The sequence below is a fragment of the Protopterus annectens genome, chromosome 5.part0 (assembly GCF_019279795.1).
Source record: "Protopterus annectens isolate FY-2018-M chromosome 5.part0, PAN1.0, whole genome shotgun sequence".
Classification (NCBI taxonomy): Eukaryota; Metazoa; Chordata; order Ceratodontiformes; family Protopteridae; genus Protopterus; species Protopterus annectens.
In genome coordinates this window covers 335,199,883-335,212,297 of record NC_056735.1, presented here as the reverse complement: position 1 = coordinate 335,212,297, position 12,415 = coordinate 335,199,883, and positions in this window count along the sequence as shown.

Below are 12,415 nucleotides of genomic sequence, written 5' to 3'. Positions count from 1 at the left end.
TCTTATATATATCTTTTAATTTTGTTTTTCAATTCAGGTAATATGTAGGAAAGTAAGTTTCTTTCAGTACTTTTCTTTGAGGGGCTGTTGAAACACTCAAGGTCTCTGTGTGTATTTCTCCTGTTAGTTTTTTTTGTATGTTATAACATACTTTCAAAAGTTTTCTGAATATTTTCTTGTTTATAGGTTTTATAGCTGTTGTTTGTGTTAGACTGGCTTCTGTAATGCAGGTTGCCTCTCTGAGTAGATTTAATTATGACTGATGCAGACACACAATGACAGTAAGAGTGGTGATAAATATTTGATGAGTTAGGGATATTGGTGACAAAATATATTGTACTCTACAGGAAATAAACATATTTTTTTACAGGTGGTCAGGATAAAGGATGGTATTCATAGTCCAGGACTTTTCAGCTATGTAGCGGTTATCCATAAGTAGTACCACTGCGTGTATATGCAAGTAAGCTAAGTAGAAGTTATTAGCACTGAATAAACTCAGATATGGCAGACAAATCAGCTAAGTACAGTCACACCTGAAAAACTAAGACAAATGGCATACTCTCTGCCTTTTTTTACTAATGTTTTTTAAAAAAAATAAACAGGTTTAAATGTTTTATATAGGGGTGTCTTTATATGGACATCCTGTTGGTTACTATAAAGAATAGAAAAGGGAAGATAAGAACACCTAAAAAGGGAAGAAATACAAAAAGGGGAACACAGAAGGAAAACATCAAGAGGGCTGTGTTGGAAGAAATAGAAGAGGAGTGGCATGATGTTTTTGCTGGAGTATAGATCCCCTATTTTTTTTTTTCAAATTGTTTTTTCATCACAAACTAGTGGGGCTGGAAGTAAGTAACATGGTATAGCAGAAAAGATAACAGAGGAAGAGCTGAAAAGGTGCAGCAGAAGTCACCCATCCACAGAGCTTCAGACTTCTCTGCTAGCTGATAGGTTCATAGGTTCATAGGTTCATACTAGGCTATCTGCCCTAGGGCATTTATAAGCCTAGGCAGAGTGTGTTTGGCTTTCGCCACCCATTTTAAATTAATTTTCCTATGCCCTTTTTCAAGGTTAGTATACTGTACCTCTGTCTAACAGTGACACAGAAGTGATACTCGGGGTAAACCTATGATCTCCCATCCACTCATCAAGATTCCTCTTGAAGAGAGTCAATGAGGGACTCTGCCTAACCTGGACTGGGATTTTATTCCAGAGTGATGGGAGCCTCTGGGTTATGAATCTGTCCCTCCAGCATGTCCTATTTATTTCAGTGCTGAGGTTCAAGTCTCTCAAGCGCATAACTCGATGGGATTTGGATTTTCTGAGGTGCAGCATATCCATTAATTCCGGGTTGGACATGGCTTTATACGTCAGGCACATATCGCCTCTGAGCAGGCGGTATGTCATTGAGTAGAGCTGGAGTTTCTTTAACCGGGCAGCATATGGCATCTGTTTGAGCCCTTTGATCCTCTTGGTGAGGTACTTTTGGGGTCTTTCCAGTTGCTGCAGGTGTCTGGTAAAGTACATCCCAAAAGGGGCATTGTACTCAATTATGGGCCTGATGAGGGATGAGTAAAGAGGCACGATGACCTCCCCTGATCTAGATGTGAATCCCTTCATGATTAGGTGGGCTATATAAAATGTTTTTCTAACCACTTTGGCCACGTGGTTGTCAAATGAGAGATTGCTATCAACTTGGGTCCCCAGGTCCCTAATTACTTCTTCTTTACTTAATGGATTACCACCTATGTGGTAATTTGTGGGCACTTTGTTTTTGCCAAAGGGGATGACTATACACTTTTTTGGCGTTTAGCTTGAGGCCATGGCTCTGGCATCAATTGTCTGTTTCTATGAGGCCCTTTTGGAGGATGCTTGTGTCGGCTGGAGAGTTGATTATGGCACCCAGTTTATAGTCATCTGCGAACTTGGTCAGCCACAGTCCTTCCGTGTTGGCCTGTACCACCGAGAAATATACACCGAACAAGAGAGGTCCCAGGACTGAGCCTTGTGGGACGCCACTTGTAACTGGTTTGGAGTCTGACATGGCGCCAGCAATTCTAACCATCTGGGTTCTGTCCTTGAGCCAGTTTGCAACCCGTCTAGTGACATAGGGGTTTATATTTAAGCTGGTGAGCTTATCTATAATGCCCGAGTGGCGTATTGTATCGAAGGCTTTTGCGAGGTCCAGGTAGGCTGTGTGGACCACCTTCCCCTTGTCAATGGCCTTGGTGACTGTTTCAAAGAAATCAACCAGGTTTAAGAGGCAGGATCTGCCCTTAACAAAGCCGAACTGGGTAGGATCCAGTGTCTGTAGATCCCCAATATCTTTATTTATGAGGTCCATGATGATCCTTTCCATAGCTTTGCAGACCAAGCTAGTCAGGCTTATGGGGTGATAGTTTCCAGGATCCGTTGAGGCACCACCTTTGTGGAGAGGGACCACTGTTGCTGGACGCCACTCTTTGGGTACATATCCTGTAGTAAAGTTGAGAATGAACAGTAGTTTTATGTTTGGGTTTAGCTCTTCTTGGAGTTCATGTTGGATCCAGCCTGGGACACCGTCTGGTCCCATTGATGCTGTGTTTTTTGCTTTGGAGAGGGCAGCTCTTACCTGAGCATCTGAGATATCAGGGGAGCAGCACTCTGCTGGGATAGATATTTGCCCTTTTGGTGGGGGGGGGGAGAAGTTTGCGCTGAACCTGTCAGCTAGGATGTTGGCAATGTCTGTGGGTTCGGTGTATTTTTTGTCATTTTGGACTAATTCTGAGCATATCTGGGAATTCCCACCCAGGTTCGTAACATAACTAAAGAAAGCCTTGTGATTATCTTTAGTGTCCTGTGCAATTTTTCTCTCGAAGCTGGCCTTAGACGATTTTATGAGTGCCCGTAGTTTTTTGCTAATACTGATCAGAGATGCCTTCCCTTTTTGGGATTTTGCTCTATCATGTAGTAGCTTCCTCCTTCTATTGTATAGTTTGTTTATAGCTGGGGTCCACCAGACAGGGCGTCTGCCTTTGGAGGATTGGGTCTTGGTTTTATTTGGGATTGCATGATCCATGCATTCCTGAAGGTGTTCATAGAATGCATTTATAAAGGATTCTGCAGTCTGGGCCGTATTTTCCACAGGCCTGGGGGCTTTGAAGGATTCCACCTCAGTTTTGAGGAGTGTGAAATTTGCTTTAGAGAAGTTTTTCACTGTGGTTTTCAGGGCAGGGGGCGGAGTCGGGATGTGAATATCCAGTGAGATTAGTTTATGCTCTGATCTTACCAATGAGGGATACACTTCTGGTCTGGAGCATAGAGTCCCCATGTTGGTGATGATCAGGTCCAGTATGTTTTCCCCTCTTGTGGGAGTGGTAACAAGTTGTTCCATAGCATTTGAGTTTATAAATTCTAGGAACCTTTGGGCTAGGGTGTTGGAGCTAGAGTAATTCTCCCAGTCTATGTTTGGGTAGTTGAAGTCACCCAATATAATGGTGTTTGGAGAGATCTTCATATTTTCCAGTGTTCTCAGGAAGGCCGAGTGGGGTTCCTGGGTTTGGGAGGGTGGTCTGTAGCAGGCTATAAACTGGAAGGCAGTTTTACCCACTGTTAGTTGCAAATGGATAGTCTCTGATGCTTCGTGCTGTGCCACCAACCTGGAGGTGTGGGTATCTTTGATGAATATTGATACTCCCCCTCCTTTTGTGGTTCGGTCCAGGTTTTGGGGCCAAAAAGCATGGTATGAGGTATAACCTGGTAGTGCTGGGGTGCTCTTGGGAGCCTTGAACCAGGTTTCTGTTACTGCACAGATATCGATGTTCTCCATGCTAAGGAGAGTTTAGAGTGCGTGCATCTTGAGGTTTAGACTTCTGGCATTGAGTAGCATTACTCTTAGTTTCTTATCCATTGTGATACCTATGGAGGTGGGGTTGTCTTTTGAGCCTTGCCTAAAAAAGGCACTATGGGGATAGCAAGAGCCTTTGCCAATATCTGAAAGCCCAGGGGAGACAGGTGCAAGCCATCCCTAGTGAAGCATCGTGGCTTGTTGAGCATGTCATCCCAGGCTGACAGGCATTGGATCCCCTTTGAATGACACCAATACTTAAGCCAGTTGTTGAAAGTGATCATCTTGTCTTCATATTGTGGCATCATTCTTGGTGAGGGTAAGATGCTACTCAAGGTCAGGGTCATACCGGCCTGGGATACATGCTCAGAGAGCTCCTCTATGTCTCTTTTCATGTAGTCCAGGGAGGTACATCTCAGGTCATTCACACCACTGACTGACTGAGTCATATTTGTACTTGCCTTGGAGTGACCTGAGTGCTTGTGTTATGTGGCGGATCCTAGCGCCCGACAGGCAGCTCACCGTGACCTTCTCCTTGTTCAGCCTGTTGAGCGGGACATCAGTGTGCCTGACGATAGAGTCACCTATTACAAGTGTATCAGGTGTGTTGTTTAGCCTTAAGGGCTGTGACTGTTCGGCACACTGGCTTTGTGAGCTATGTGTTGCACGTGTTTTGTTTTTGCGTAGCGGTTGCTTGGGTGTCTGCTTTGGAGGTCTCTGCTGCTTAGGCAGATTTTTATTTAGAACCTCTGAGTATGTTTTTGTGTGTTTATGTGTTTGGTTTGCTGTCGTAGTAGGTCTATGTGAGACTGGAATTGTAATGAGTGTGGTTTCCTTCTCCTCCTGACTGGTTTTGCCAGTACTGAGTTGAGAGAGCTTTGCCGCCAGTATGGCTATATGGTTGCATCTCTCACATGTGTTGGAATTTGTTGGGAGGAGGAGAGGATTGTCTGTGTACATGAGGCAGTTGTTACATTGCCTCAAGATTCCCAGATTCACCAGCTGGACCGGAGAGGAGATTGACAACTGACCTTTGGACATGCTAGAATAGTATTGGGAATTCCTTTATAATTGAAAAAAAGGGCCAATGGGGAACAAGGTACTCAAGGGGAGTTTGTGAGGGTGTAGTGCTTTTAATTTTTTAGTGCTGACTTATATAATTGCTTTAGTGAGCAAGTGCCAGGTATCTTAAATGCAATGTGTTACAGGTAACTTAAATGCAAAAATATGCTGATAGTATAGTGGAGGACCCTGGGTTGAGGGGATAGGAGCCTGAGGTGGTGTGGCGTCAACACCAACTGGGACAGCATGTCTTCAACACACTGAAGTCAGGCCTCAACTAGTTGAATCCATCTGTTCAAAAACTGCTCCAACTCATTCTCAGCCAAGTCCTTAAGCACCCATTCATTGAGGCTCATCTGGCTACCGTGTGCTGGCATGCCTGCAGGACCAGTGCCACCACCTCAGCTCTGCGAGGATGTCTCCAGATATGCAGAGGGTGAGTGCTCCCTAACCTGGGAGGTACATGCCTGGGCTGTTGCTGAGGATTTTGGATCTGTAAAAAATTGAACATAAATAGGAGAGAAAAAATAATAAAGGAGAAAAGAATGCATTATTGAAATAAGGAAAACAGAGAAAAGGGGAAGAAGAGATAAAAGAAAAAAAAACACAATAAATTCACACATAATGTTACACCACATTCAATGCATTACTTTAAAGCATTTTTATTTTTGTAAATCTTTATTGAAAAGAGAATGTTTGGGAATGTCTATGTAGGCAAGGGACAACTGGTTTTGGGAAGGGCATATGTGTACATGAGGAGAATTTATGAGAGTGCTTATGCAAATTTTGGATGACATTTTGTGGGATGTACTTATGTGTACTTAGCAAGAGAGTTTAGAGCTATCAAGTTGTGATGGGGGTTACATGTTTCAGTCTACTACACAAACATAATCATGTCTGATATGCATTTGTTTGCAATATTGTACTGAAAACACCCTTTATAAATATGCAGATCTTGTAAAATCAGTTAAAGACAGAATATGCAGTTTATATACTGACATCTATTTTACATTTGATTGCAATAATATACTGAATGCACTGTAGTGCTTTATTTACCATGCTTAATATATTACTTCTTTATGTACAGTAATAAAATCAGTTAAACACAGAATAGTGCACTTATATACTGCACACATCTCATTCTTTCTTGCAGTAATGTACTGAATGCACCATGCTTTATAAATTATTTATTTATATACAGCAGCAAAATCAGTTAAAGACAGAACACAGCACTTATATACTGACATATCTCATGCTCTTGGCTGCAGTAATGTACTGAATGTACTCCAGTGCTTCAGTTACCTTTCTTTATAAATGATTTCCCTACATATAGTAATGACATCAGTTAAACACACAGTACTATTTACAATGTTATTTCTGCTTATCAGCTTATTCAACCAACCTTGCTGTTCTTCTTTCCTGCGTTCACCAATTGTAGGTTGTTTGCTCCTCAGCTATAAAGAGAAGACAGAAGTCAATTGTTTATTTATAGTTCTCTTTTTTTCTTAATATTGCTTGTATGATAAATACTTACTTGAAAGGCATCACATTCACTGCAATACTTGCTTACTATGCATTTGTTTAAATATGTAATACTGCCTGAATTATCATACTGTCCCAATCTTCCTTTTGCTGCAAGTTATAAACAAACTGATAAACATTTGGAAGAATGGTGTTTTAAAATATTACACTCTGCATGTAACAGTCGATGAGTTGTATCCAGGCATAAGTTGTTAACACACTGAAAAAACACATAGCAATTCATGGAAGTGTTCTTTTCCTTAGCTGTACAAAAGTGAGTGCTTTGATCGTTTTTTTTTTCAATAGGTTCATAGGTTATAGTTTCATAGGTAAGTACTAGGCTATCTCTTCAAGGGCATTTATAAGCCTGGCCAGAATGAGATGGCTTTTGCCACCCCCTTAGATTAGTTCCCTGTGCCTCTGACCAGCAAAGCCATTAGTTCCCCTTACAAATTTCAAGCATATAACAGGATGATATAAAAATGTATAGAGAAGTAGTACATAAGTAATATGTCTAGTCATTCCTCACTAAAATATGTGCTGGGATTTCACTTGACATTGCAGTTCTCATGCCCTTTCTCAGCTTGTACTCTGACTCTGACTTTGGTGCCTGAGAATTCAGCCATCTTGCAGTTGTGGTTAATATTGTGGAAGAAATTACTATATTTTACTATTATTCTACTAATAAATATTTTTATCTGGCCTACACAAACTAAATCATTTCTTTACAAAAAGCCTGCCTGCATTTAATTTAACTAGTACATAAGGTACTGCAAAAATAAAAGATTTTTATGTGTGGAAATGCAATTTTATTTCTTTCTATATAACTACATGAAGAAATAGCTGTAAGTTTACTCATGCAAATCTATATATGGTATTTACAAAACAGTGTAAGAAACTTATCTGTGTGGAAGATTTTCAGTCCATATATTTCTAGTTAATCACTGTATATTAATCAGATCAGACAATAGTAGTAGAAGTAGCGAACGTAAGCTCGCCTTAAGTCAAAACAAAACAAAACAAAAAGTAATAATAGAAAATATATAATTGTCCAGCATTACTAAGGATTTGAAAGTAATCCAAGCAGGCAGGCAGTCTGTTTCCAGTCAAAAATCCTTTATTAAGTACACAGACAAGCGATCCAAGTAAAACAAAACTAGAGTAATAATTTTTTCACAAGCTTTCTAAATATATATATACTTTTTATCAGTTTTGGGAGTGGTTTATTGTGCTGTAAAACAAAGTGTTATTGGTACACATGTTAAATTCACATCCCTTCCCCCATCATTGTGACATTTGAGCTGGGCCTGCCCTACTTAGTAGTTGTCATAGTAATATATAACCCTTATGTACTGTAAATAAAATTATATAATGATGTGGTACCTCTTATTTCATCAAATTATTAAGTAGATTATTAAGTCTGTGATTTTATCCAAGACAATATACTACATGGCTGGAAATATATCAACCTTAGTTCATTTGGCAATCAAAAAATATATATAAATATATACATATACATTTTGCATGTAAAAATCAATTTCTATTTTCATAACCTATTGTTAACAAAGATCGTGTTCATCCTTTTAGACTTCTTCAGGTCTATGTACAAGAACCCTAAAAACCTATATAATTGTATAATTAGTTAGTATTGTTATTACACATCATTTTGAATAAAGTGGAAAAACAAACAGAAAAAAAAATAAAAATAAGAAAAAATGTATGTATGATGATGGAAACAAAATATACACGTAAATTTCAACTGATTTAAAATGGTATTTAAAACCAATTTATAGAATAAAATAAAATAAAATACAATTAGTCATGTAAACAATGTGGCAATTTTCTAAGTTCCAGTGCACTTTTAATTGAACAGTAGTAATTTAGTCCAGGCTTCCTAAAAGAGTTCAGCTTTAATTGCCACATGAGTTCATGTTTCTCCAGAATATTCGGGATGTCTCCTTCAAGATCACCCATGTCTATGTGATCCAGGATCTGGAACTTAAAACCTGTGTGTCTTTTATGAAGAGAAAGGTGTTTGGCTAGTGCATTATTTTTACATCCAGAGCGGATTTCTGACAGATGACATGAAATCCTACGCTTGAGTTTATTTACAGTCTTGCCCACATAGAATGCATCACATTCATTGCACTGTTCCCTGTAAATTACTTTTTTAGTGTTACAGTCACCCCCTGCACTGGGACGTGCGCTGTGCAGGCCTGTTCGGCATAGAGTGCGAGAGATTAGTGTTTATTGCTTTGTATTAGTGCTCTCTAATTACCTTGAAACTGTGGTATAGCCCATCCTAGTGGATGGAGTATCCAAATACATGTCTTACCTAAAGAGCAAAACATGCACCCAGTAACATATGATACCAAAAAATGTTAAATAATAAAAAATATATAATATCATATTTTAAAGGATTATAAAGAGGAGTTTTGTAAAAATCCTTGGTACATACAGGTCCCATGGTGAAAAGCCAGGGGCATACTCTAAGTATTTATAAATAAGCATACATTAATCTTCATATATAACCAAAAATGTGAATCTGACTACATCTTGTATATATTGTATGTAATAACAATATATAAATTCTTATATAAATTAACATGAATTTTACTTATCATATATCATGTTAATGAATAAAGTTTCACAAATAAGCCATCATTATCGGCTATGAATTCTGGTTATAGTGATTTTCAATAGTTTCCTTATAAATGATGCCTATATTATAATTATTATAATACCTTGCCATATATTTCAAAACAACATGACAGATATAAATATGCAAAACTGTGCATGCATATATATCCTACATATGTTGATATGTAAAGAATTCGTAACATACCTTTAATCAAATGCTAATACATAAGTGTGGTTAACCTAACAACGTTATAATATTCACACTGATTTTTGATCTATATGTATATATGATGTCGCCATGATCCAGACAGTATATAAAACTCACAGATGGTCATTCAGACCTGGTGGAAATAAACATCCAAGGTTGGTAATCCAATATTGTTCCTTGTGGTTTAAAATGGTGTGCCAACCTTGTTGGTTGTTCCTGTCCTCCTGAATTTTGTCAATGATCATGAGCATGAAATGATTGGAATGTTGTATCGTATGTCTGTATAAAGCATTTGTTTCTTTTTTATTCTTAATGTCACTTCGGAGTTCTGTCATCCTTGTTCTAAGGGATCTTGATGTTTGACCAGCGTAGAAGGCTTTACATTGGCAGGTGGCTAAGTAGATTATCCATGTTTGGTTTTTTTTATGGGGGGCCTTTTTTTCCCCTTTTAAAGGGGAAAATGGGGAAAGTATCCAAAAATTATTTTTGTTTCATAAAAAAAAGGGAAAAAAACCCTTTTTTTGCAACCCCAAAAAAAAATTTTTTAAAAAAAAATCCCCCAAAATTTGTTTTAAATAATAAAAAAAAAAAAAAAAAAAAAAAAAAAAAAAAAAAAAAAAAAACAAGAAAAAAAAAAAAAAAAAAAAAAAAAAAAAAAAAAAAAAAAAAAAAAAAAAAAAAAAAAAAAATAAAAAAAAAAAAAAAAAAGAAAAAAAAAAAAAAAAAAAAAAAAAAAAAAAAAAAAAAAAAAAAAAAAAAAAAAAAAATAAAAAAATAAAAAAAAAAAAAAAAAAAAAAAAAAAAAAATAATTAATTTTTTTTTTTAAAAAAAAAAAATTTTTTTATTAAATATTTCTGATATTTTTGATTTCCATATGTAGCACAAATCTAAATAAACTTATTTCCCCCTATTTTTTGTATTGTAAAAAAGTTTTCCTATTATTTTATAAAAACTTGATTATTATCCTTATATCATTTGAAATCTTAAAGATCTTGTTGGATTTCAAACCCTTAATAAAATGAAAAAAAACTGAATTTAAAACAGAGGTTTTATGCAATTTGGATGTAACAATTGTTGTTTTGGGGATTTTAAATTTTTCAAATGCATCTTTGTTAAAAAAGTAAATCAAAAATAAATAGTATAATGAAAAAAATAAGTAAACAAATACCCAAAAAACCCTTTAGGTAACAAAAAATTCCTGTAAATATTTTTTCTGTTACCCCATAGAAATAAAAAATTGAGTTGATTTTAAAATTTATTTTGTATGATCTTCATCTTTTCAAAATCCAGAACAAATAAAAATTGCAAAGGCATTGCTGCTTTGAATGAAAGCACTCCATGAAAATAAAACATTTTGAAAATGTTTGAAAGAAAGTAAGGTTTTAAAAAAGGGAATACAGGTTTGTTCTTAAAATTTTGAAAAGGATTTTTCCCCAGTTATTTTTCATTATTAAATTTTTTAAAACAAAAATAGCTAGCCGGGTTTAGCGTCCTTTTGTCTTTGTATTGAAACAATGATGTCAGTTTTAATACTTGAAAAATCTTAAGGGTTCATCAAGGATCAACCCCTGAACAATGGTTTTAGATTTACAACTGTTTTTAAAGTTAAAAGTTTTCCATTAAAAACTTTTCCAACACAATGAAAATAGGGCGGTTTCAAAATTCACAGGTAAAATAAACTCCATGAAGTCACCCGGGAACACCCAAATCCTTGAGACCACTAAAGGTTTTACAATTACATCTAAATACCTCATTGAGAAAAGGTAAAAAAGGGGATTTCTCCATGAAAAAACCAGTCCGTGTAAGACGTTTTACGAGAAATGTCCAGTTGAAATGATCGTTTCTTAAATTCCAAGGAGCCTGTCAGCTAAATAAAGGGTGCATATTGTACAGATGCCAATCCAAATATGGGCCATTGGCAAATGGTTTTAAAAACTAAAATAAGGTTATAAACCCACAAATGGGGTTTTATGAAAACAGGAAGAAAGGGGGGACCAGCAGCCAAAAAACAACAGGCCACCGTGTAGGGTTCTAAGGGGGGAACGGGTTTAAGAATTTAACTAACTTGGGGAATTATGAAATGAGGTTAGGATACGAACTCACAGACATAGAAATGACCAGTCTGAGTAGTGTAAGAGATACATAAGGGGAAATGAGTAGGAGATAGGTGCACACAGGGGGGGTAAAAAAAGAGTTCATTGGAGGTCATGTAACAGACAGAGACAACACAGACATGGAAAGGGGTGCCAAAGATAAGCATGGGAAATCAAGAAAGGGAAGGTGAACTGTTACACCCAAATTTTCTTGTGGGATCTGGGGGGATAAAGGAGTAGGGCAGGTGGTAAGGAATGAGCTTTGGGGAGCGTTTTGGGGAGATGAACATTTTTTTCGGGGGAAAGGGGGGCAGTAGCATGTTGGAGGTTTTAAATTAAAAAGTTTTGCGCGGGGGGTTTTAACCGAAAAGTGACTGCCGTGAAGCTGTTGCTGTAACCACTGTGAGGTTTTTTTGGGGAGCATGTTGCCCCGGGAAAAACAAAAAGGGGAAGAACAAAATTTAGGAAGCAGCGGGGATACGGGGAGCTAGCAGGTGAAAACAATTAGTAGCAGGCAATTACACAGGCAGAATAGTACCCCAGCCCAGCACTTAAAACTCTGGAAACAGTAGTGCAGCATGTTTCTCTAAGAGACACTGCAAGACAGGAGTAAGCTTTAGAAGTGAAAACTAAAAAAGCAACTCAGAGCAGAAATGTTAGGGGCTGCCATAGCTGTCATAATGAGACATAGGCTTGCTGAGGGTGGTGACAATGCAGATGGTGCCAGACAACCCACAGTGAGGGGGCGGAGAAGAGTGTACAGGCCCAGGGTCACCACCAGGGGTTACATGAGCTGGAGTAGAGGCTATAGAGTGGACAGAGAGCTCCTGCAGAAAATTGTTGAGCTGTGCAGGCCAGCCTCACACACAGAACCAACAGAGGGGAACCCATCCCAGTGGAAACCAAGGTATGTGTTGGCCTAAGAATACTAGCAACAGGTACCTTCCAGAGACCAACTGGTGATATGATGGGGATATCACAGGCATCAGCCTCCAGGGTACTGCACCAGTTCCTGGATGCCATGTCAGCACATGTCGGTGATCATGTATTTTTCCCCCAATGCC